Source organism: Xenopus laevis, chromosome 9_10L (genome assembly GCF_017654675.1).
Source record: "Xenopus laevis strain J_2021 chromosome 9_10L, Xenopus_laevis_v10.1, whole genome shotgun sequence".
In the NCBI taxonomy this organism is placed as follows: domain Eukaryota; kingdom Metazoa; phylum Chordata; class Amphibia; order Anura; family Pipidae; genus Xenopus; species Xenopus laevis.
The window spans coordinates 40846532-40870350 of NC_054387.1; the positions used below are offsets into that span (position 1 = coordinate 40846532).

General features: G+C 40.0%; 1 pseudogene; it reads left to right on the forward strand.

The window, feature by feature from the left end:
• Nucleotides 1-15035: 15035 nt before the first annotated feature.
• Nucleotides 15036-18301, forward strand: LOC121397956 (annotated as a pseudogene).
• Nucleotides 18302-23819: the final 5518 nt, after the last annotated feature.

A 23819-nucleotide genomic window follows, 5' to 3' on the forward strand; every position in this document is an offset into this window, starting at 1 on the left:
GACCCCCCCTGATCTCCAAAAATGTATGTGTGAATGTGCGTGTGTATTAGTGTAAAGTTTATGTTTTTTTGTCTTTAAGTGTGACACTAACCTAGGGAACAGGCTGCAGATAGTTGTGAATGGGCTGGAGGGCTCCCACGAAGACACCATGCGACTCTGGCTAGAGGCACGTGCAGCAGTAGGACACATAGAACACATGCCTGTAGCTACATTTGGGCCCCCTAGGCAATCGCACCCCAGGGGCAACTCAATCCCCTGCTCTGCTCGTTGTCTAGGGGCGGGGGATTGAGGAGAAACAGAGCGAGCGGCTCTAGAAGCCGCTCCTCCGCCCTGAAACCCGGATGTGCTGCAGAAAGTAGAATCTTCATTCTGTGGCACTTCAGTCCCTTTATCCACAGAACATAGATTCTACGTTCTGTGGCAATTAAAGAGTTAAACTATTAGTATATCATAGAATGCTCAATTCTAAGCAACTTTTAAGTTAATCTTTATAGACTGTTATTTTATAGTTTTTCAATTATTTACCGCCCTCTTCTTTCAAATTCGGGTTACTGACCCCCATCTTAAACTAAATCTATAAAGGCTACAAATGTTATTGCTATTTTTTATTACTCATCTATTCTTTAGTACGCCAATACTTTCTATCCAGGCCCTCTCCTATTTATATTACAGTTTATTATTCTCTTATGCAAATCAATGCATGATTGCTAGGGTAATTTGGACCCTAGCAACCAGATTGGTGAAATTTCAAACAGGAGAGTTACTGAATAAAAAGCTAAATAACTCAAAGAAAATGAATAATAAGAAATAAAAACCAATTACAAATTGTCTCAGAATACTACTCTCTACAGCATACTTAGGGCTCTTACAGACGAGCGTTTTCACCTGCGCTCCCCTGCGTCCCGTTTTTCTGCGTTGAGCCGCAGGGGAGCGCAGGAATAGACGCATTACATTTTTCCAATGGGGCTGTACTCACACAGGCGCTGAACGCAGGAAAAACGCAGCATGTTGCGTCTCAACCTGCGTTCGGCACCTACACGTGCCTGTGTGAATACAGCCCCATTGGAAAAAATGTAATGCGTCTATTCCTGCACTCAGAAAAACGCAGAAAAACGGAACGCAGGGGAGCGCAGGTAAAATGCTCGTCTGTAAGAGCCCTAAAAGTCAACTCCTTAACGAGTTCAGTGCAGCTTGGCTGGCTCTTATAAACAGGTTCAGCAGACTTGCATCAACATATCCTACTTCAACACACAGTTTGGCATACATAGAAACAAAATATATCCAGCACTTACAGCATTGGAAGCAACAAGTCCCAGAAGTCTCTGTTAGACTTTCAGCACACAGTCACTTAGGAGGGATTTCTCTGTTCCTCTCTCCAGTCACTTGGTGCTATATCACAAAACTGCTGCTCAGTGTGGAAAACAGTCTCCTTCCCAGTAACTCACTCACACACACACTGGGAAAGCAGATTAATTAGCCCACCTGAGTGCAAGAAAACCTGGCCCGGCTACATGGCCTGGAACCATTCTGGGACAAACAAACTGCGTCCAGGACTTTCCCAGGGATTCTGTCAGTCATCCTCTTACATATCCCCCCTTGTTTCAACCCCATGACTGGAACACATCCACCAAAGAAGGAATAGAGGGGTCCGTTTACTAAAGTTCCTAAAAATTGTCTATAACCAATTGCCGATTATCGCAGAGAATATTCTTGCGACAAAATGAACACTGCTTGCATATTTACTAACGTTTGATGAGACAAATTTGTCTTGCGATAAGTTGCGTTAATTACGAAATCGTAGCAGTTCATTTAAGCGCGATTACTGGCGAATTGCAAGTTTTTTGGCGCTCATTTAGGTTAACTGCATTATCTGTTTTTTGGCACCACTACCAATGGCCACACTAATGAAAAAATAAATAAATTATATATATATATATATATATATATATATATATCTCTCATTAGGCGGGGGTGCAATGAGGCTGTGACCACAAAATACATATAGTCAAATACAAGAGTCCTCTGCACTCAACCCATTATCAATATATTTAAGACAGAGACATTTTGTGCATACTGCTACTGAAAATGCCTTACCCTTTAAACAAAACCGGGATTGTTTGTCCATATATTGCAATATATTTAAGCTGGCCAACTACGTCAAAGTCATCCCATATCTGGCCAGTCCTATGCTCAATTTTATCTGATTCATTAAGAATTCTATTGCTTCATTATACATTTTACAAAGGGACTAAGTTTTACCTGCAACTTACTAATTAATTAATTTTATTAGACTATCTATCTATCTATCTATATATATATATATATATATATATATAGCGAGTTTATTTAAAATAGTATTTACCAGTTTATAATGTGTTATTAAATAGACTTATGGCCAATTATGTATCAGGAATACATTTTAAATACATTTTCCCATTATATTAATTTTCTTAATGTATTCACTAAAAATATATTTTTTCCCCAGTGCAATCACAAATTTTTGTTGCTTATTTCTAAAAACAATTCTGTTTTTTTTCACATAATGACACTCTTTGGGTGGGGATAAAAGATGGTGTCAATTTTGTCTATATTTGGCGATAATCTTTAGTAAACTTTGCAAGACAACTTACGTAGCATGAAGGTGATAATAGGTGCTGATATTATATAATTTATATTCCCAGTGACAGAAGTGCTCACACACTTTTGTAACCTCGACCATGTGGATTTTCTGGCGTTTTCTCTGGTGCAGGTTATTATCTCTGCTCTGCACCTTAGTAAACTGATGCCAGAATCTGGATTTAGTCCACATTACCTATCTGAGAACCTGCCCTCTGCTTCACAGTAAAATTCTTTCCCTGGTCACTATGGGCAGCATTAACACTAAAGCTGGCCATAGACGCAAAGATCTGATCGTACGAATCGAGGATTCGTACGATTTTCAAACCGTGTGTGGAGAGTCCCGACATTTTTCGTCCGGCGGAGATCGGTCGTTTGGTCGATCGGACAGGTTAGAAAATTTCTGTCGGCTGCCAATAATATCTCTGCGTGTATTGCCGATCGTACGATTTTCAGTGGGAGACTGTCACTAGCTTTGGTTGGACATAGATATCGTACGATTGCTGTCAGGGGCAGAACATTGCTGATCTGTTCTTTAACTAATCTGACTGGTAAGACTTTGATCTGAATGGTTAGTGGCGGGTTGGGAGATGGGAAAGTCCGATCGTACGATGAGTCGTACAATCGGATCTTTGCATCTATGGCCAGCTTAAGGGTATTCCCCACCTCTCCAGCCGATAGGACAGGATAACTAAAACTCCTCCCAAAATACCTACCTTCATCCCATATACACTCACTACTCCCCTCTTACTCGTCTTTTTTCCTGTCCTCGCTGCATATAGGATATGGATTGGTTTTTCAGGGTTTTTTGATAGCCCGAGGAATGTTTTCTTTTATGGCTCACCAGGACCCATTATGGGATCCTTGAACCTGGGGAGTTCTGTGCCTCTCTCCCTGGAAGGGTTTGAAAGAATGCTGCCTCACAGAGGAGCAGTCAAAACACAACCCCGTTATTAGGCAGCCCGGGGTTGTATATTATGCATTTCCCTATGCAGAGCGATACACAGGAAGGATTCCAAGAAAAGTACTATACCTGTGTGACACCAGGTTTGTTGGGCGGCACCAGGGATCCGTTCGATTGTTTCTAAGGAATAGAGTAGGCGGATGCGCGCCGCCATGTTTTTGGTGGGCGCATGCACGGGAGACGCGTCATAGGAGGTGCACTCAATGCGAGCGCATTTTTATGATGTCACTTTGGTGCGAAAGAGATACTGAACAGGAGAGAGAGACACAGCTTATGCTGCACGGGGAGAGTTTTAGATTACTCTTTGCTTAATAGGTATGTGCAGGCTTTTGGATTTATGGAGGTTTTTTGTTTTAAAGCCTTCATGGATGTTTCTTTCGGTTTTTGGTTTAGATTGCTCAAGATGGAGCCACAGGTGCCTAGCAGCCCAGACAATGCTGCCCAAAATGATAGGAGGTGAGTCATGTAGAAGGTAGGTTTGTTACAGAGAGATAGAAAAGAGTGCATCTAAATAATTTCAATTGGTCTTGTTTTCAGTGTGTCTTCACCCAGGAAGAGGAGTAGTAAGGAAAAGAACAGGTTATGTGTTGCATGCCAGAATACAGCCCAGAAACATTCAAAATTCTGTGACCGCTGTTCAAGGAGATTGGCTGGAGACGCTGCAGCAGACACAGCAGATATTATAAAATGGATTAAGGAAGCAGTGTCTGAAGGAGTACAAGCAGCTAGTAAGAGATCCAGAAGTGAGTTGGAAACTGAATCAGAGATACCTGTACATTCAGGTAGAAGGTAATTTGAAAGAGAATATCTGATGATTCCGCGAATGAGGATTCGGAGGAAGAAGAAATCAGATCTTCTTTTGATTTGTCATTGGTAGAACCATTAATAAAGGCAGTCAGAACACAATTGGAATTGCCAGAGACACAAGAGGCTCATTCTTCATCGTTTAATCATTTTAAAGCCTTAAAAAGGGAAAGAGCAACATTTCCAGTACACGAGGTGATAAAGGAAATTGTGACAAAAGAATGGGAAAAGACTGAAGGGAAAAATCAGATTCCTGCCAGAGTATTTAAAAAATATCCTTTTTCTTTACAAGAGGAGCAAGTATTGAATAAACCGCCTAGAGTAGATGCGGCAGTGGCCCGGTTATCTAGAAGAACAGCACTGCCAGTGGAAGATGTGGTGGCTTTTCAGAATCCAATGGACAAGAGAATTGAGACATCATTGAAAAGATCATATGTAGCATTAGGGGCAACCACAAAACCAGCCTTAACATCAGTCTCAAGAGCTTTGCAATGTTGGCTACAGAATGTGGAAAAAGCATTGAAGGATGGAGTCAAAAGAGCCTGTATTGTAGATTCATTTGCCGTGATAAAACTGGCGGCTGATTTCATAGCAGAAGCATCAGTAGATTTGGTAAGAGCATCATCCAGGGCAACAGCCTTGTCAGTGTCAGCTCGTGGAGCTTTATGGTTGAGATCTTGGACGGCGGATAAAGCGTCAAAGATAAGTCTTTGTAATTTGCCGTTTGGAGGTACAATGCTATTTGGAAGACATTATTAAGAAGGTTACAGGAGGAAAAAGTGTTTTTCTTTCCCAAGGTTGTTTGGAAGAGGAGAAGTGAGTCAAAGTAGGCAGTTTTTTCAAGACAGAAGATTTCAATGGGTATTACAGACAATAAAAGAAGGTTATTATCTGGAATTCGAAGTAACTCCGAAACACAATTTCTTTACAATGCCGGATGTGCCAGCGCAAAGGGAGAAGAGAAAGATAATGTTGAATCATGTACACCAACTGCTGATGGATGGAGCTATTGTTCCAGTTCCTGGAGAATTCAGGAAAAAAGGATTCTATTCAGCGATGTTTCTTTTAGAAAATAAGACAGGGGATTTTCGTCCAGTATTAGACCTCAGACCAATAAACTCTTACCTGAAAATAAAGACGTTTAGAATGGAATCAATCCAAACGATCATAGCAGAGATTCAACCAACAGATTGGATGTTGTCTCTGGACCTAAAAGATGCTTACTTACACATACCGATTGCAGAAAAGCATCAAAAGTTTCTCCGATTTGCTATAGAGGCGACGTCCCCAAGAGTATTCACGAAGATTCTTCGTTAATAGCAGAAATCAGAAAGAAGGGGATTTTAATATATCATTACTTGGACGACATTATGTTGAGAGCAAACGATGCAAAGACCTTGCAAGGTCAGAGAAATTTAGTGATGAAGATTCTTCAGAATCATGGATGGAGACTGAATATGGAGAAGAGTCAGCTTACACCCCACACAGGATTTGGTATATTTAGGAGCAGGTGTTAGTAACTTTACCGCAAGACAAAATGATCAAGTTAAACAGCGTGATGACACAGTTTCTTCAGAAGGCAAGTTGGTCAACCAGGAAGACAGCTAGGGTTTTGGGACTTTTGAATTCAACAATTCCAATGGTCAAGTGGGCAAGATGGCATATCAGACCATTGCAACAAAACTTTATTCGAGTCAGTCGTGGAATCAGAATGTAGTGATTTCGGATCAGGTCAGGGAAGACATGAGATGGTGGCTGTTAAAAAGAAAATTTGGCCAGAGGGAGATCCCTGGACGAAGTTCGTTGGACAGTATTGACAGTATTAACAGACTCAAGCCCTTGGGGTTGAGGAGCACATCTGAATCAGATATTTGTTCAGGGCAGATGGAAGACAGAAGAGCAACACATGTCAGCCAATGTCTTGGAATTAAGAGCGGTTTGGAAGGCAATTCAAGAGTTAGAGCATCAATTGAAGGGAACTGCCTTAATGATAATAATGGACAATCTAGCAGCAGTGATGTATATAAAGAAGCAAGGAGGTACGCGAATCTAAGCCTACTGGGGGAATTAAGCCCCATTATGAGTTGGGCAAAGAGATATCTGCAGGATCTGTCAGCATTGCATATCCTAGAAGACACAATCAAATAGCAGATTTTCTGAGCCGCACGACAGTCAACAAGCACGAATGGGAATTAAACCAAGAGATATTCCTACAAATAGCAAAAAGATGGGGTCAGCGAATAATAGACCTAACAGCAACGAGAGTGAATCGGAAGGTGAAACAGTTTTATGTAAGAACACAGTATTACCAAGCAATAGGGACAGATGCATTTTCACAGGATTGGAGCCAAGGTCTTTTTTTACATATTTCCTCCATACCCCTTAATCTCGAGGGTTCTCAGGAAGATAAAGAGGGAGAAAGCCAATGTGATAGCAATTCTTCCAGATTGGCCCAGGAGGGTATGGTATCCCTTATTGATGGCAATGTCAATAGACAAGCCATGGGCACTTCCGAACAGGAGGGATCTTCTCCTACAAGGACCAATAATGCATCCATGTCCACAGGAATTATCATTGAAGGCTTGGAGATTGAGAGGAATAGACGAAGGAAAGAAGGTTTTTCAACTGCAGTCATTGATACGATGTTAGCATCTAGAAAACCTTCTACAAATAATACTTATCGGAGAGTATGGAAAGTATTTTTACCATGGTTACTTAAAAAAGGAGTCACTCCTGAGCAAGTAACAGTGTCTCATGTGTTAGACCAGGGATTCCCAACCTTTAGAACCCATGAGCAACATTGATCAGTAAAAGGAGTTGGGGAGCAACACTAGCACGAAAAATGTTCATTAGGTGCCAAATAAGGGTTGTTATTGGCCATTTAGTAGCCCCTATGTGGATTGTAGACCTACAATAAGGCTCTGTTTGGCAGTACACCTGGTTTTTATGCAACCAAGACTTGCCACTAAGCCTGGAATTCAAAAATAAACACTTGTTTGAGACCACTAGGAGCAACATCCAAGGATTTGGAGAGCAAAATGTTGCTCACTAGCTACTGGTTGGGGATCACTGTGTTAGACTTTCTCCAGGCTGGTTTTGACAAAAACGTAAGTGTCAGAACTTTAGGGTTGCAAACATCAGCTATATCAGTATTAACGGGGAGACAATGGGCAAGAGATCAAAAAGTAATTAAGTTCTTGACAGGAGTGTTGCATTTAAGACCGCCAATTAAGAAGCTTTCTGCAACTTGGAGTTTACCTTTGGTGTTAAAAGGATTAACTAAGGAGCCATTTGAACCTCTGGACACAGTTTCAGAGATGTTGTTAACCTTAAAGACAACTTTCTTAATCGCAATCACGTCAGCAAAGACAGTGAGCGATTTACAAGCTTTGTCAGCAGAAGAACCATTTACGATAGTTCAAGCAGACAAAGTGGTGTTGAGAACAATGCCTGAATTCTTACCAAAAGTGGTGAAGGATAATCATCTAAACAGTGAGATTATTTTATCATCGTTTTTTCCAGAGCCAGTCTCAGATTAAGAGTAAGAGTGGCATAATCTGGACATAGTGAGATGTTTATCTATCTATCTAAAAAGAACAAAGTCTTGGAGGAAGACGAATAAGTTGTTGATTATTCCGTCTGGAAATAGAAAAGGCCAAGCAGCGTCCACTACTATGATTAGTAGGTGGATAGTGAATTGCATTAAGGCAGTTTATCAAGAAGCTGGAGTTCGTTTTCCTAAAGGGGTAAAGGCACACTCTACTAGGGTAATTAGTGCTTCATGGGCATTCAGGCAGCAGTATCAATGGAAAAAGTATGCAAAGCAGCATCCTGGAGTTCTGCAAATAATTTTTTGAAGCACTACCATTTGGATGTGTGGTCTACTCAAGAGGCTTTAAGGATTGTTGGAATCTGTGTGTGAATAAATTTCTTTGATTCGAAACAGTGTGAAGAGTTAATGTTTATCCCTCCCTTAAAAATTGCTCAGGTATATCACCTTTGGTGTGAAGGCTGCCATAGTGACCAGGGAAAAAAGAAAATTTTAATTCATACTTACCGGAATTTTCTTTTCCTGGTTACTATGGGCAGCATTCACACTAACCCCCCCCCCCCAAGTGACATGCTGGGACAAAAGACAAGAGTAAGAGGAGAGTAGTGAGTGTATATGGGATGAAGGTAGGTATTTTGGGAGGAGTTTTAGTTATCCTGTCCTATTGGCTGGAGAGGTGTGGAATACCCTTAGTGTGAATGCTGCCCATAGTAACCAGGAAAAGAAAATTCCGGTAAATATGAATTTAAATTTTCTTTTATTTCTATAATGCCAGGAACCAGCAAGTAACCGTTCTGTTTGTCTAGTTTCTTTTGGTACATCCATTTCAGAAGGACATGGCCTGTTATCAATTAGGTATTATCTCCTTGGGAGAAATATTTAAGTTCCTCTAATGCCCATTTCATAGTAAGACTTTTCCCTACCATAACTTTTTTTTTTTTATATATATAACTTCTTTATTAATATCAGTCAAAGATGTTGACAGCAACACAGAATGTAATATTGTACAGACATTGTACCTTTCACACCATAATCAAGGTCACCATAGTAGCTAAACAAAGCATTTTGTTAAACAGCAGTATCAGGAATAAACATGTGCAGTAACACATATCCGAAATACAGCCAAACTGTAAGTATGAGAAAAATAAAAACAAACATACGGAAGGTTTCCCAAAAAAAAAAAAAAAGGGGGGGGAGGGGGGAAAGGGAAAAGGATCAATCACACCATGTAGTGGGATCTGCTTCAGCTTTAAGTGAGATTCTTGTTTTGATGCAAGTTGAGAGATGAGAGAGAGGGCCATAAAAAAGCAAATAGAAAAGTGTCCAGACTGTGGGTCCTCCAAGCCTATTGAGTATTTTTTCCTCTGTAAGTTACCCACGGCTGCCAAATGGCATCATAAGTGGGGACTCGATTTTCATTATGCGCAGCCATTAATTCCATATCCGCTCGTACATCCATTGCTGATAATATTTGGTCAATTGAAATTGGTCCTCCAGGTTTCCAAAATTTGGCAATCAAGCTAGTGGTAGTGTTAAATAGGTGAAAAAGTAGCTTTTTCGTAGGCACATGGTCCAGGAACATCAGTAGCAATGCCACTTGTGGGTCGTAGGGGATGTCTAATTCTAGACCAACCGTTATAATAGTAAACACAGATTTCCAAATGAGCTGTGACAGTGGGCAGTCCCACCACATATGAAGCAGAGTTCCAGACTGACCACAATTTCTCCAGCAAAGTGGGGAATGAGATCGTGAAATTTTATGCAAAGTTGCCGGTGTAAGATGCCACCTATAAATCAATTTCTTGTGGGACTCTAAGTGGTTAGTGCATCTTCTAACCACTTATTAGGATGGAGTGATAATTGAAGATCTCTGTCCCATTTAATCATATACGGATATTTGTATTCTGGAGGATCTGAAAGAAGCGATTTATAACAGTTAGAGAGCACTCCCCTCATGGACCAGCCAGTAGCGGAGAGTTTCTCCAGAAATGAAGGCAGAGGAGGAGATCTGAACCCCGGGACATGCGATTTGAGCAAATGTGTAAGGCGTAAATAGGTGAAATAGTCTCGGTCATCCAAATTGAATTTGGATTGCAAGTCTTGGAACGATAAATATGAACTGGGACCAAACATGTCTTTCACAATTTGCACTACATTAGCAATCCAGGGTTGCAAAGGTAAATCACTTATGAAATAATGGAGACTTTGTAATGGCGTTCTCAAGGAGATAGTAGAGGTGATGCCCAAATCAGACCTTGCCTTGTCCCACACTTTGAGGATTTTTGCAGTAGGGGGCAACATCAAAGAACTTTTAGGTCTTAAGCAAGGAGGAGTTGGGGAATGGTAATTTGGGGCATTTCAAAAGTCTCCAAGTCTAACCAATATCTGCAAGATAACGGGCTATGCATTTTCACAGCAGTGTCCAAAAGAGAGGCTCTAAAGTAACAAGATAGGTTAGGCATTCCAAAACCACCCACAGAAGTTGGACGTTGTAACACCTTAGCAGCTGTACGAGGCTTCCTCCCTCCCCATATAAAGTCACTCATTTGTCTCTGTAACAGTTTAATGTATTGTGGCGGGAGATCTACTTGAATGGTTCGAAATAGATACAAAATTTTCGGCAAGGCCGTCATCTTAACGGCATTAATTCTGCCAGTCCATGAGATATATGAAGGTTTCCTTTTAAGATACAGTTCTTGAAGGGCTTTCTGCAGGGGTATATAATTGTGCCTATACAACAACTCAGGGTCTTTAGGGACCCGAATGCCAAGATACGTGAGAAAGGACTCTCTCCACTCAAATAGATAATTACTTTTAAGAAGTCCCACCTCCTAAGCTGAGACGTTAATTGGCAGGGCCTGTGTTTTTTGAGGATTAATTTTATACCAGGAAACACGATAAAAGGAATCAAGTTCTCGAAAGACATTGGGAAGTGTAATGTGTAAATTAGTCAATGAAAGAATCACGTCGTCGGCAAAAAGTCCAATAGTACTATTGCCAAGGTTTGTTGGGATTCCCTTAATATCCTGATTTTGTCTAATTCTGATAGCCAGTGGTTCTACTAGGAGGGCAAAGATCAAAGGGGATAAAGGGCACCCTTGTCTTGTACCGTTGGTGATGGTGAAGGCGTCCGACAGGATCCCCGATGTCAGAACTTTGGCTGAAGGCTTTGAATATAGCTGTACAATTGCCCGCAAAAAGTTATCGCCTAACCCAAACTTATTAAGTGTCTGCATCATAAACCCCCAATGGATCCTGTCGAAGGCCTTCTCCGCATCTAATGACAACAGTAAGGTTGGGAGTTTATTGCGTTTAATAATATGAAGTAAATTATGAAATCTTCTGGTGTTATTGGGGGCTTGTCGTCCAGGGACGAATCCCACCTGATCATAATGGATAAGATGTGGTAAAACAGTATTCAACCGGAGTGCCAAAATTTTAGAATAAAGTTTGAGGTCAGTATTTAATAAAGATATAGGCCTGTAGTTACTACAATGTTCCAAAGCCTTACCAGGTTTGGGGATAGTCGAGATGTGCGCATGGAGAAATTCAGGTTGTATTTTCCCTGTATCCATAATAGATTGAAACACTTTTAATAAATGGGGGACTAAAACAGCAGCATAATGTTTGTAATAAAAGTTGGTGTAGCCATCAGGCCCAGGGGCTTTACCTAATTTTAACAATTTTATAGCTTTGAGAATTTCGTCTGTAGTTAGGGGGGCGTTTAGTAAGTCTAGTTGAGATGCAGAAGGCCGTGGAATGTGAATTGAGTCCAGATACTGTTGTATAACCTCTATTGTAGGTTGTGGTTCAGCGGTATTACTGGAGAGGGTGTACAGGGAGGAGTAGTAGGAGGCGAACTGGTTAGCTATCTGGAGCGGATCAGTAATCTTGAGTTGTCTCACTTTTAGATATTGAATTCTCGTACAGGCCTGTTTTTTACGTAATTGTGAAGCTAAAAGCTTGTCTGCCTTATTACTTTTGGTGTAGTATAGCTGCTTAAGAAGTTTTAATCTGTACTCAGTCTTAACGTAAAGAAGCTTTTGTAACTCAAGTTTGAGTGCTTGGATTTTGTCCACTAGGACCTGAGAAGGATGTAAATAATAATCATGTTCAGCCTGCTGTATTTGGTGTTGCAATCCCAGAGTGTGAGATTCTCTCTTCCTACGAAGATTAATAGCTTGCGAGAAAAGCTCCCCACGCATTGTAGCTTTATGGGCTAACCAAATGGTTTGGAAATCCATCCCTGGAGTAACATTGTTCACAAAATAAGAAGTTAAGGAATGTCTCAAGTGTTCCTGAATATCTGGATGAGTTAAAAGAGAGTCATTTAATCTCCAGGGGGAAAAAGTTTTCCTGTCTGGGGACAAAATGAGTTCAATTCCAACGGGGGCGTGGTCTGACCAAGATTTTGTCCCTATCCATGATTTTGTTGTTTGGACTATAGTTTGGGGGTCTAGCAAAATTAAATCGATTCTAGAATGAGTCAAGAATCTGGGAGACTGAAAAGTGTAGTCTTTTTCTGTCGGGTTTTGGGCCCTCCAAATATCTATAAGAGCAAAATTATGTAAAAGGTCTTTAGACTTACGGGCCTGTGATAATTGTTGACGCGTAAAGGGGTGCTGAGACGTTCTGTAGACATCCATGATAGGATCAGGAGCAAGATTGAAATCTCCCGCCACAACACATCTACCTTTTCTAAATTGCATTAGGTGTGCCAAAGTCTTTTCAAGGAACTGTAGCTGGTTATCATTAGGAGCATAGACATTTATCAGTGTATAAAGCTGGTTGTTCAAAGTACATAGAAGCAATAAGTATCTACCTGAGGGGTCAGCAATCATGCGATGCATACTAAATGTGACCTTAGCACCTATTAAGATGGAGACACCTTTAGATTTAGTAGGAGAGAGAGCATGAAAGTCATGCGGGTAATGTCGATTACGAAACGCTGGTTGGTGTGATTTTTTAAAGTGGGTTTCTTGAAACATCAACACATCTGCTTTAAATTTGTAAGCCTCATTAAGTGCTAGGTTCCTCTTTTGAGGGGTGTTTAGCCCTCTAGTATTCAAGGAATATAATTTAACCATAATATGCATGACATGATTGCTTCACCACAGGTTGGATCAACAGTACATCAAGAGTCAGAGCTGAAACCCATATAGGCAAACAGTGCAAGAACATGATTATGCTAAGATCCTTTAAAATAAAAAAATAAAAATGGTCTAGATAAGACGTGAATCATACAGTGAAAGACCTGTAAAAAAAATAAAAAAAATGGGAAACCTTCCGTATAAAAACTGTAATTAAGCATCTTCGGATGGCGCAGTTAAAAAAGCAGAGCTGCACCCAATTAGCTCTCAGATGGTGTTTAAACTGGGAATATGGGGGGAGGAAAAGATAACTGTCATCCGTTAGCAATGCCAGCAACAGTGCTGGTATCAGCCAGAGAGGAAACAGGCGAACTAGGAGAAATTATGCTCCAACCTCACCGATTTCCTGCAGTTCCGCACGAATGTCCATAGACAGTTGTTTAATGTCGGCTTGTAAGGTATGCTTGAGATCTAGAAGCATAGTTTTAAGTTCCTCAGTCGAGGAGCGTTGCAAGTCTGCTTCCTGCCGGGGCTCCGAAATGTGATCAGGCTGCGTGGCCTCCAAAATGGCGCCTTCTGCAGCGTGTTGATCAGCAGTCGTTTGTGCCGCAAAGTATGATGTGACAGTGGAACCTGCTTTTTTTTTTGCTGAATTTTAGGTGCCATACCTCTCCGAAGTATGAAGAGGGAAAAATATCCGTGGAATCTCTCAATCCTCGTGCTAATTATCTGTTTGTGGCTCAGTACAGCACGGAGCTCAGAACTTATGCGTCCATGTGCATTGGTAGTTGGCTCCGCCCCCCCCACCATAACTTTTTTCATGATCATTTAATTTTCTGCTAATATATAACACTGGGTAATCCTCCCCATTCTGTTTAGAATTGCGCCTAAACCCACTTCTGATGCATCTACACAATAAACTGTTTTGAAAAATCAAAGTAAATGCCACAGGACTTTCTCCTACCTGGTAATAAATGAGGCCTAAAGTGATGATCCCCACTAATAAACAGAGTACATTACTCTAAGGGTGGTGACACACGATAAGATTCTGAGGAGAGTAGTCTTCGGGCGACTACAGAAAACGAGTACAATTCCACCGGCGATTTACATTCTAGCCGACTGGAAGGCATTTTGAGAAGATTAGTCGCCCGAAGAAGAGGCAATATGTCACTGGGCGACTAACCTCCCCAGAATCTGAGCGTGTGTCACCACCCTAAAGCTGAACTTTATTTTACATTTGCCACAAAGACAACCAACATGAAATGCTGCTTTCCTTTCTAAACCATTATCTTTTTCAGTATAGAGAGAAACTCAGCAATTTCTGCGTTTTGAGAAACTGCCGTGAAAATTTGCAGGTGAACAAAAAGATGTGTCAAAACGCGTCGGAAAAGTCGCTTGCATCAAAACAGTAATGCGTCAACATTATTTGGACCCATGCATGCAATCGGGCAGCATCGCCGATCTCAACGCACAAACAAGTGCAACTAGCGCTTAATTTCACATGTAAGAACAGGGGTTAATGAAAAGAATTGTATAAGATATGACTCGGCGGCCACAAAATCTGTGAACTTTAATAAAGAAACACTATTCTATTAAGCATAGAATCACTGTGTGTATTTATGTATAAGTGAGAGGTAGGGATGGGCAAATTTTTTTGCCGCGGAATTATCGGGCACAGACTTGTATGGCGTCTCGCGTCAAAAAATAAATAAATAAAAGACGCGATTCCAAATTTTTCGCGAAAGGAAATGGGTCTAATTCGGCCATCTCTAGTGAGGAGGAAAGTATGTGCATAACGTAGAAAATGTGCATGCAACTACAAGAGTGTGTATGTGCCTGGTGAGGTTTTTCTGCATTATTATTATGCATATATGGGTGTGTTTGCATGTGAAGTCCCAGGGTTTGAGTCTCAGCATAAAAATGAGTGTGTGTATGGGGGAGTGCCCTAATTGTTAACAAGGGTCTAACAAGTCTTACTGTACCATTAAATGTTTATTTTCAGACTCTACCAATGGATGAAAGGCAGCTCTCTGAAAATCTGTTACTCCTTGTGTGACCTACATCATAACCAGAACATAGACATAAAAAACATCACCAAGGCCACCGCCAATTCTAATTCTAATCTGTGCAATAGGTCTGATTGGCAATGGTATGGTTATCTATGTTACTGGATTTATCATGAAAACCCATAAATGCAAAATCTGGTTTCTAAACTTGGCCTTAGCTGATTTTATATTTCTCCTGTGTATGCCAATTGACATTGTTTCTGACTTTACAGGGAACTGGATTTTTGGCTCGACTCTCTATAAAATGTATAATTTTCTGTCCACGTGCAATAAATATTCCAGCGTTACAGCCCTGAACATTGAACGTGTCCTGTCTGTGGCTAAACAGATATGGCATCTAAGGGTCTTCTCTGGACGCATTTGTCTCTGGATCTGCTCAGTCATTTGGTCAGTAACAGTGATCTTTAGTTTTCCCATTATAATTTTTAAGCACTCTTTCTATTGGCAATGATGGGAACAGAGCATGTAATTGGTTGGATTATAAAAGCAGCCAAATAAATATATGTAAGGAGTAAGATTATTTACCTATGGAGAGCACACAACAGTCATTTGTATCCCCTGTAAAAGAAGTGACTGCTGTTTAGTGCAGGAATACATGAATTATGGAGTAACATTATCATTTTATCCTAATCCCAATGCTCTTGTTTGGCTGTTTTATTCCTCTGTGTATTATTGTGCTTTCCAAAGTCGCTATTGCCATAAAAGTTCATAAATCCCCAAAAGTAAAGCCACAACGACTGTACAAAATTGTAATTGCTGTGGTCCTGGTTTATTTCCTAACCTGGACTCTAAATGTCACAGGGTGATTTTGGTTTTCAAAGCTGTTTTCACCATGGATTTCTCTCTGATTTTTGAAAATACTTGATTATGTATCTCTACTGGAAATTATAGTGAATATCAGCAGCTGCCTTAACCCTCTAATTTATGTGCTGGTTGACCAAAGAGTACGAAATGCAAAGTTTATCTTCAATATTCCTCGCTCAGCATGTTTCTCCTCATTCAGGAGTTGGGTGTCGGATGAACGATTCAATATATCTTATAGGGGGCTCCTTTTGCCTAAAAGATGTATTAGAGCTCACTCTATTAAAATCACCAGAAATCCAGTCTCTCTACATGCAGAATATGTGCAAAAAGCAGTTATTTTGTTAGATTTTGTTCTGGAAATCATTACTTGAGTGAGCTCTAATACATCTTTATGAAAGGGAGCCCCCCCTCCTTATATTGGATCATTAAAGGAGAACCAAACCTTTTTTTCTTAAAAAACCCAACCTACCCCCTTCTTCAGGAAGTAAGCTCTGACACCCAACTGCTGCATGAAGACAGAAAGAGAAAGACACTGAGAGAGGAATAGTGAATCTAAACATGAATATTTCAGAAGCAATGCAGAATCTTGTTGTTGTTGCCTTCATAGATTATTTTTTGTAAATCAGATGAGATTTAAGATCCCATCAAATTATAAGCAATAATGCTTAAGATGCACAATCTGGTCAAAGAATCAGTACTGTGTGTCTAAATAGGGCCAATGGAAGATGTGATTTACTTTTGCTTCTCCCTTTGGTTGACAACTATACACGGCTAAACATTCTTTTCACTGAATGAACTCAAAGGCTTATAGCACACAGGGCTTTTTGTGAGTGGGGGACAAAATGTCCCTCTCCACCTATAATCTGAAAGTTATAAAGGTCCACTTATCACTGCTCTATATGTGTGATAGGTGGACACTTTGTTCCACAGAATTCAGGGTAATGACAGACATTTTGTCAGCCACAGTTCTCTACAACCCAGTCATTTTTACTTTCATGTGGCTGTTCCTTGAGAAATGAGTGGTTGGTGCATAATTGTGTGACTGAGGTGCAGGTTAATTGGAATTGCCGATTTACAGACAAACATGTCAAAATGTGTATTTGGTTAGTATTTTAAACCTCTTTCACTAATAACATCAAAGAGAACAAACAGCAATTTTTGGCAACGTTAGGACAACATTTTTATGTAAAATCCAGGCAAACATTATGTAAAATCAGGGAAAGCACCCACTGAAATGTATTATAAAATGTAAAATGTAGGGAAATATAAACTTAGGGTATGTAAAATGGAGGTTTTATTATGGGCTGCTTAAGGTCAATTAAAAAAAAAACATGCTTGATGCCTTGTTTAATGGCGAATGATCATTTACCTGTACTAAGTACAACACACAAATTTGAGAAATCTGTGAACAATTTCTATAATCATCAACAAAGAGTCTTCCTGCTAGTACCCTCTATTAGTGATGGGCGAATTTGCGAAATTCGCGAAACGGCGCTTTTTCGAAAAAAAAATGTTGACGCCGGCGAATTTTTTTGGCGAATTTTCGCGGGCGTTTCGCGAATTTATTCGCTGGACGCGAATCGCGCAAATTTGCCGCGAATTTGCGCCTGGCGAATAAATTCGCCCATCACTACCCTCTATGGTTTATCTACATGGATAGGTTATCTGGCTGTTTGCTTTATTATCTAGTGCAGGAGTGCCCATACTTTACTAATGCAAGGTCTACTTTTAGTGATGTTGTCCCATTATCTACATGCATAAAAGCCCTCTGTTCCATGGAAAATATTACTGTACTTGAATATTATATTGATTTATCAGAGAATTTATATTGCTATATTTAACAAACATTTGTTATGTAACCTTAACATAATAAATATCTGAACGAAAAGCATGAAATAGGACAGTGATTTCGACAAGCTGTTTGTTGACGGTGTCTTGAGTTCTACCGATTACCAGCTACCTTTTGGGCATCCCTGATCTAGTGGTTGATAGCAGAAAAATCAGTGTATTAAAGTATCTCCACATTCTGTTGGTTTATTAAATATGCCTTACTTTCCTTTTCATTCCCTTTTCAGTGCAAGATATACAAACAGCATTTTTCTTTAGAAATGTTGTACAAATATGGTACATCAGGCATAGTGATGAGTGCAGGTTGCGCAGGTTCAGGTGAAGAAAATGAGTAACCAGTTGTAGGTTCAGGAAGGTAAAACGTTAATTCGTACCTTTTGGTGATGTATTAATGCCAATCCCTCCATCAGAGAAGAGTCAGGATGGGTACAAGTCACAAAGTAAAGCTGGCCTTACAGGGGCCGACAGACAGAGCTGGCAGCTTATTATTATTATTATTATTTTGATTGTCTCTTCATAATCAAACCCGTATACTCATGTCTCAGGTATACAGGATTAAGCCTCTGATGACCATACATATACATTTATAAACCCTTTCATTTATGCACTTGTTGGTACACAAGCTAGAGAAGGAATAACAGATTCCATAAGTAGCATAAGACAGTTTTACATGTAGGTTCTCTTTTCCCTATACAGTTTGATATTAAAGTAGAGAGGTCAGGTTTCTTTTGTACATTGAAGATTTTCTTCGTATCTGCATGTTGTACATAAGAAAGGGAGGTGCTCATTTTATTTTATTTGTTTGCCTTGCATGCAATCAATAGGTTGTGCCCTGCTCCATGACTGGTGTTAAGGGCAAAAATGCTTCCAGGCTGGACTAACTCATTAGCTCTTAAGAATATAACAACAGAAGACATTTTAAATTTAGTGAAAATATTGTATGAAGACTACAGCCAAATTATTGCAAATATTGCAATTAACATATTTACATTTTTGACATGCCAATGACACTGTACATAGGTTATCGAAATCCCCTTATACAAATATCAGCTCCTGGTGAACTGTCCATACTCAATTCTATGTGGTGCCATAATATGACACCTCATCCCCACTCATAATCTATAACTACACATAAGCAGGGGAAGCTTTGTTAACAGAATATTTTATTTTGCATATTTATTTATTTTATTATATTTTAAAGCCCGCTTTCAGCTTTGAAGGCATTCTTAATGCCACCATTCTGTCTTTATTGCATTGTTTTGTGTGTGGTTGACCATTGACCACTGACCAGTGGTTGACAATTATATGTGCTCAGTTGTATCTACCAGGCTAAGAGCTGATGGAGGAATTTTGGTTTTCATTTAACACAGTTCACTGCCCAACATGGCACAACATACTGCTAAGGAAGAGTGCCTTACTAAATGTACTATTTATAGATGCTCTTTGGTATATTGAAGATTTTCTTTGTATCTGCATGTTGTACATAAGAAAGGCAGCTGCTCATTTTATTGTTTTGCCTTGTCCTCATTTTTGAGTATTTAGTATGGGGTTGAGCATGGGATGATGGTAACATTATTTTTAATGGCATTAAAAAGATTCCTTAATTTGGGGAAGCTGGTGGAAATTGAGGTTATTAAGGGTCAGGGATCAGAAAAGGTAAGTAACCTCAGAGTCTGCAGTTTCATGACAATGTTTGGCATTGACATGTGAATCTCCTCTTCAGACAAGAGCAGTTTCTCTTTTAACACAAGTCATTGAACCTTGTGATATTTATACCATAGCAAATAGTAGTTGTACAAATAGGCAAGTAAGAAATGTGATAGAAAACTAAAAGAATAGTTAAAAAAGGAAGATCACAAAAATAATCTCTCTCTTCATTTGGTGTTCATCATGTGTTTTATATTTTTCAGTTGACTTTCTACCACCAGGCCTGACATTTGTCCTTCCTGTGAGCATGTTACATTATATTTCTGCAAAGTTCAGTATCTGCCCTTTAATCTAACTTAGACAGAGGCTGAGATAGCAGCATGCATGAGCCAAATAAATCTGATTCCCCTGCAAACTCTCCAGAGATAAAGACATAATCTACAGTATATTTAATCCTGCATGCACTTCAGCAAAGAATATTTATACTGTATTGTATCTGCTCCTTCTCACCGATTTCTGCAGATCTGTGTTTGTTCTCATATATTAAAGCTGCCATATTGATTACTCTGGCAAGTATATATAGAATCGAATCTACAAACTGCACTAAAACAATGTCCTCCACTTAGTGACCGGTCATTTGTGAAAAGCACTAATCAGTTATAAAAAGAAAGTGTAAATCACTAAAATGCATACAAAACTGAGGGTAAATAATAATAGGTACCTGTGCCCATACAAACTCCTAGCACCCATCAGTAATTGTGGGAATCACCAAGGCACCAATATACAAACGCTCGTATTTCACCCCTGGCACCTATTCCTCTCCCATGCTAGCTCTAAACATACATGGCCACCATCAGTGGGGTATACAGGGTACTGTAGTGGAGGACCCCATGACAGAAGTGGGGCTCAAGATGAAAAGGCATGATATATGGGTTGCGGTTTGTGTAGAGTGGGTGATGGAGTTGGTTTGGATGAATCAGGGCGATTCTTGGCATAATTGGGGTGGGGTCATGGCATATCAGGGAAGTGACTGTGCAAGCAATGGACATTGTTTACCGAGGCTCCAATTTATTTATTGGCAGGACCAACCTCATAGGAGACCCAGAAGACAAGAGGGTTATTAAATGGGGCTCCATAGGGGAGAGAACCATACTAACTTAGTATGGGGCCCCATTATTACTGACAGCAGCCTTGTAAACATAAACAGTATGTAAAAACCAAAGCCTAAATAACTAATCAATGATCAGATCAAGCAAGTTGATCATGAAAGGGCAAAGATTCCAACATAAGAGCAGAAAATTCAGGATAATATAAAAACACCAGGGAGCTTCACATAGTATCTGGAAACTGAATTCATTTCAGTGTCATGGCCATAATGAGCAGTGAAATATTCACCAAGAGGACAGGGGGATTGTAACTACATCCCTAATGAATCTGGGGTGATTGGCACAGGAGAGCTTGACCCACTTTAGGAAAGCAAAGCAAAGATCTGCTTATAAAATGCTGAAAAACAAACATGTAATACTGTATAGCATTGCTTAGAAGAGCACAGAATACACATGTAAAAAGTTTAGAGGCAGGTTTGAAAAACTGTAACTAGGGCCAGAACAGCTATTTTCCCATGACAATGACTAAAAAAATCTGGGCATGCTTCACATGACCCTATATTCCTCGTCTGCAGCCACATTAGTAAGTACCTGAGGTAATACTGAGCTCCCTATACACAATACAAAGGGCTTGATGAGCAACAACATCCCTATAATACAACACGGTACAGTGCTAGTATGAAGCTGTGCAGGTGTAATCTAGCCAACATCAGACTGGACCAGAGGAACACTGGGGAAAAAACACAATAAAGGTGTCTTCAGGTTGACCACTATGTATTGCTGGCAGTTTTTCATCATTTATTGTTGCATCTAAAGCAAAGAGATGGGGAGTATTGAAAAACTGAGACTAACAAGATAAGGCCCCATTATTGAATAACATGAATAGTGGTCCTTATCCATATTAATAACAATGGCTCAAGACAAAAAAATATCTAGCTCAGACATAAATATCATATTGTATACTGGCACCCACAATTATTTTTTTTTTTACACATACTTCTTAGGAATATTTTACCCATAAGAACTGGTGCCAGTAAAATTGAATTCAAATTTCACACAGTCACATGACAAAATTGCCAGTCCCACTGAAAGTGAGAATAATGTTTGCATAATCATAAATGCATATACTTACAGATCTATTTAAGGCCTTCGGATTTGGACTTTTTCCATCCTCTGGGTATAATAAATCTCCAAAAATTCAAGGTTTATTTGCCCACTAAAAATTCAGATCTTTGTAGTTAAATTTTTTTTTTTTTTTTGCCATTTGGACTTTAATAACTAGGGATGTAGCGAACGTCGGAAAAAAAGTTCGCGAACATATTCGCGAACTTGCGCAAAAATGCGAGCGGTTCGCGAACGGTTCGCGAACCCCATAGACTTCAATGGGAAGGCGAACTTTAACATCTAGAAAAGACATTTCTGGCCAGAAAAATGATTTTAAAGTTGTTTAAAGGGTGCAACGACCTGGACAGTGGCATGCCAGAGGGGGATCAAGGGCAAAAATGTATCTGAAAAATCTGCCTGTGTGTGCTTGGAAGAGATAGTGTAGGGGGAGAGCTGTTAGTGATTTCAGGGACAGATGATAGTAAGCTTGCTGGCTAGTAATCTGCTTGATACTGCTCTGTATTGGAGGGACAGAAGTCTGCAGGGATTTGAGGGACATTTTAGCTTAGGTAGCTTTGCTGGCTAGTAATCTACTGTTCTCTTTAAACAACTGCCATACGTTGACCTTGTAGGCATTGTTTGCCCAGTTTTTTTGGACGCAGCCACTGAAGCACAGTTGCCAGAAAAATATGCCATATAAATGCTGAAAATAGTAATTTTTCGCCATACGTTGACCTTGTAGACATTGTTTGCCCAGTTTTTTTGGACGCAGCCACTGAAGCACAGTTGCCAGAAAAATTATGCCATATAAATGCTGAAAATATAAATTTTTTTGGTTGCAGCCACTGAAGCACAGAGGCCAGAAAAATTATGCCATATAAATGCAGAAAATATGCATTTTTTTGGTCGCAGCCACTGAAGCACAGTTGCCAGAATAATTATGCCATATAAATGCTGAAAATATAAATTTTTTTGGTTGCAGCCACTGAAGCACAGAGGCCAGAAAAATTATGCCATATAAATGCAGAAAATATGCATTTTTTTGGTCGCAGCCACTGAAGCACAGTTGCCAGAAAAAATATGCCATATAAATGCTGAAAATAGTCATTTTTTGCCATATACGTTGAGTCAACGTATGGCAAAAAATTACTATTTTCAGCATTTATATGGCATATTTTTTCTGGCCTCTGTGCTTCAGTGGCTGCGGCCAAAAAAACTGGGCAAACAATGCCTACAAGGTCAACGTCGTTGACCTTGTAGGCATTGTTTGCCCAGTTTTTTTGGCCGCAGCCACTGAAGCACAGAGGCCAGAAAAAATATGCCATATAAATGCTGAAAATAGTAATTTTTTTGGTCGCAGCCACTGAAGCACAGTTGCCAGAAAAATTATGCCATATAAATGCTGAAAATATAAATTTTTTGGTTGCAGCCACTGAAGCACAGAGGCCAGAAAAATTATGCCATATAAATGCTGAAAATATAAATTTTTTTGGTTGCAGCCACTGAAGCACAGAGGCCAGAAAAATTATGCCATATAAATGCAGAAAATATGCATTTTTTTGGTCGCAGCCACTGAAGCACAGTTGCCAGAAAAATTATGCCATATAAATGCAGAAAATATGCATTTTTTTGGACGCAGCCACTGAAGCACAGTTGCCAGAAAAAATATGCCATATAAATGCTGAAAATAGTCATTTTTTGCCATACGTTGACCTTGTAGACATTGTTTGCCCAGTTTTTTTGGTTGCAGCCACTGAAGCACAGAGGCCAGAAAAAATTAAACCAGTAGGGTTTGCACCCTAGTTTGTAACGGTGGCGGAGGGAGGAGGAGGACGCTAAAGGACAGCTGTGTGTGGAGTCATGAGGCTTGAAGAGAAGGACAGCTGCATAGAAGTCAGAACAAGTCTTCCGGCGTGCAGTAACCCTCCGAGATCCACCCCTCATTCATTTTAATAAAGGTCAGGTAATCGACACTTTTGTGACCTAGGCGAGTTCTCTTCTCAGTTACAATCCCTCCTGCTGCACTGAAGGTCCTTTCTGAGAGCACACTTGAGGCTGGGCAAGACAAGAGGTTCATGGCAAATTGTGACAGCTCTGGCCACAGATCAAGCCTGCGCACCCAGTAGTCCAGGGGTTCATCGCTCCTCAGAGTGTCGATATCTGCAGTTAATGCCAGGTAGTCCGCTACCTGCCGGTCGAGGCGTTCTTTGAGGGTGGATC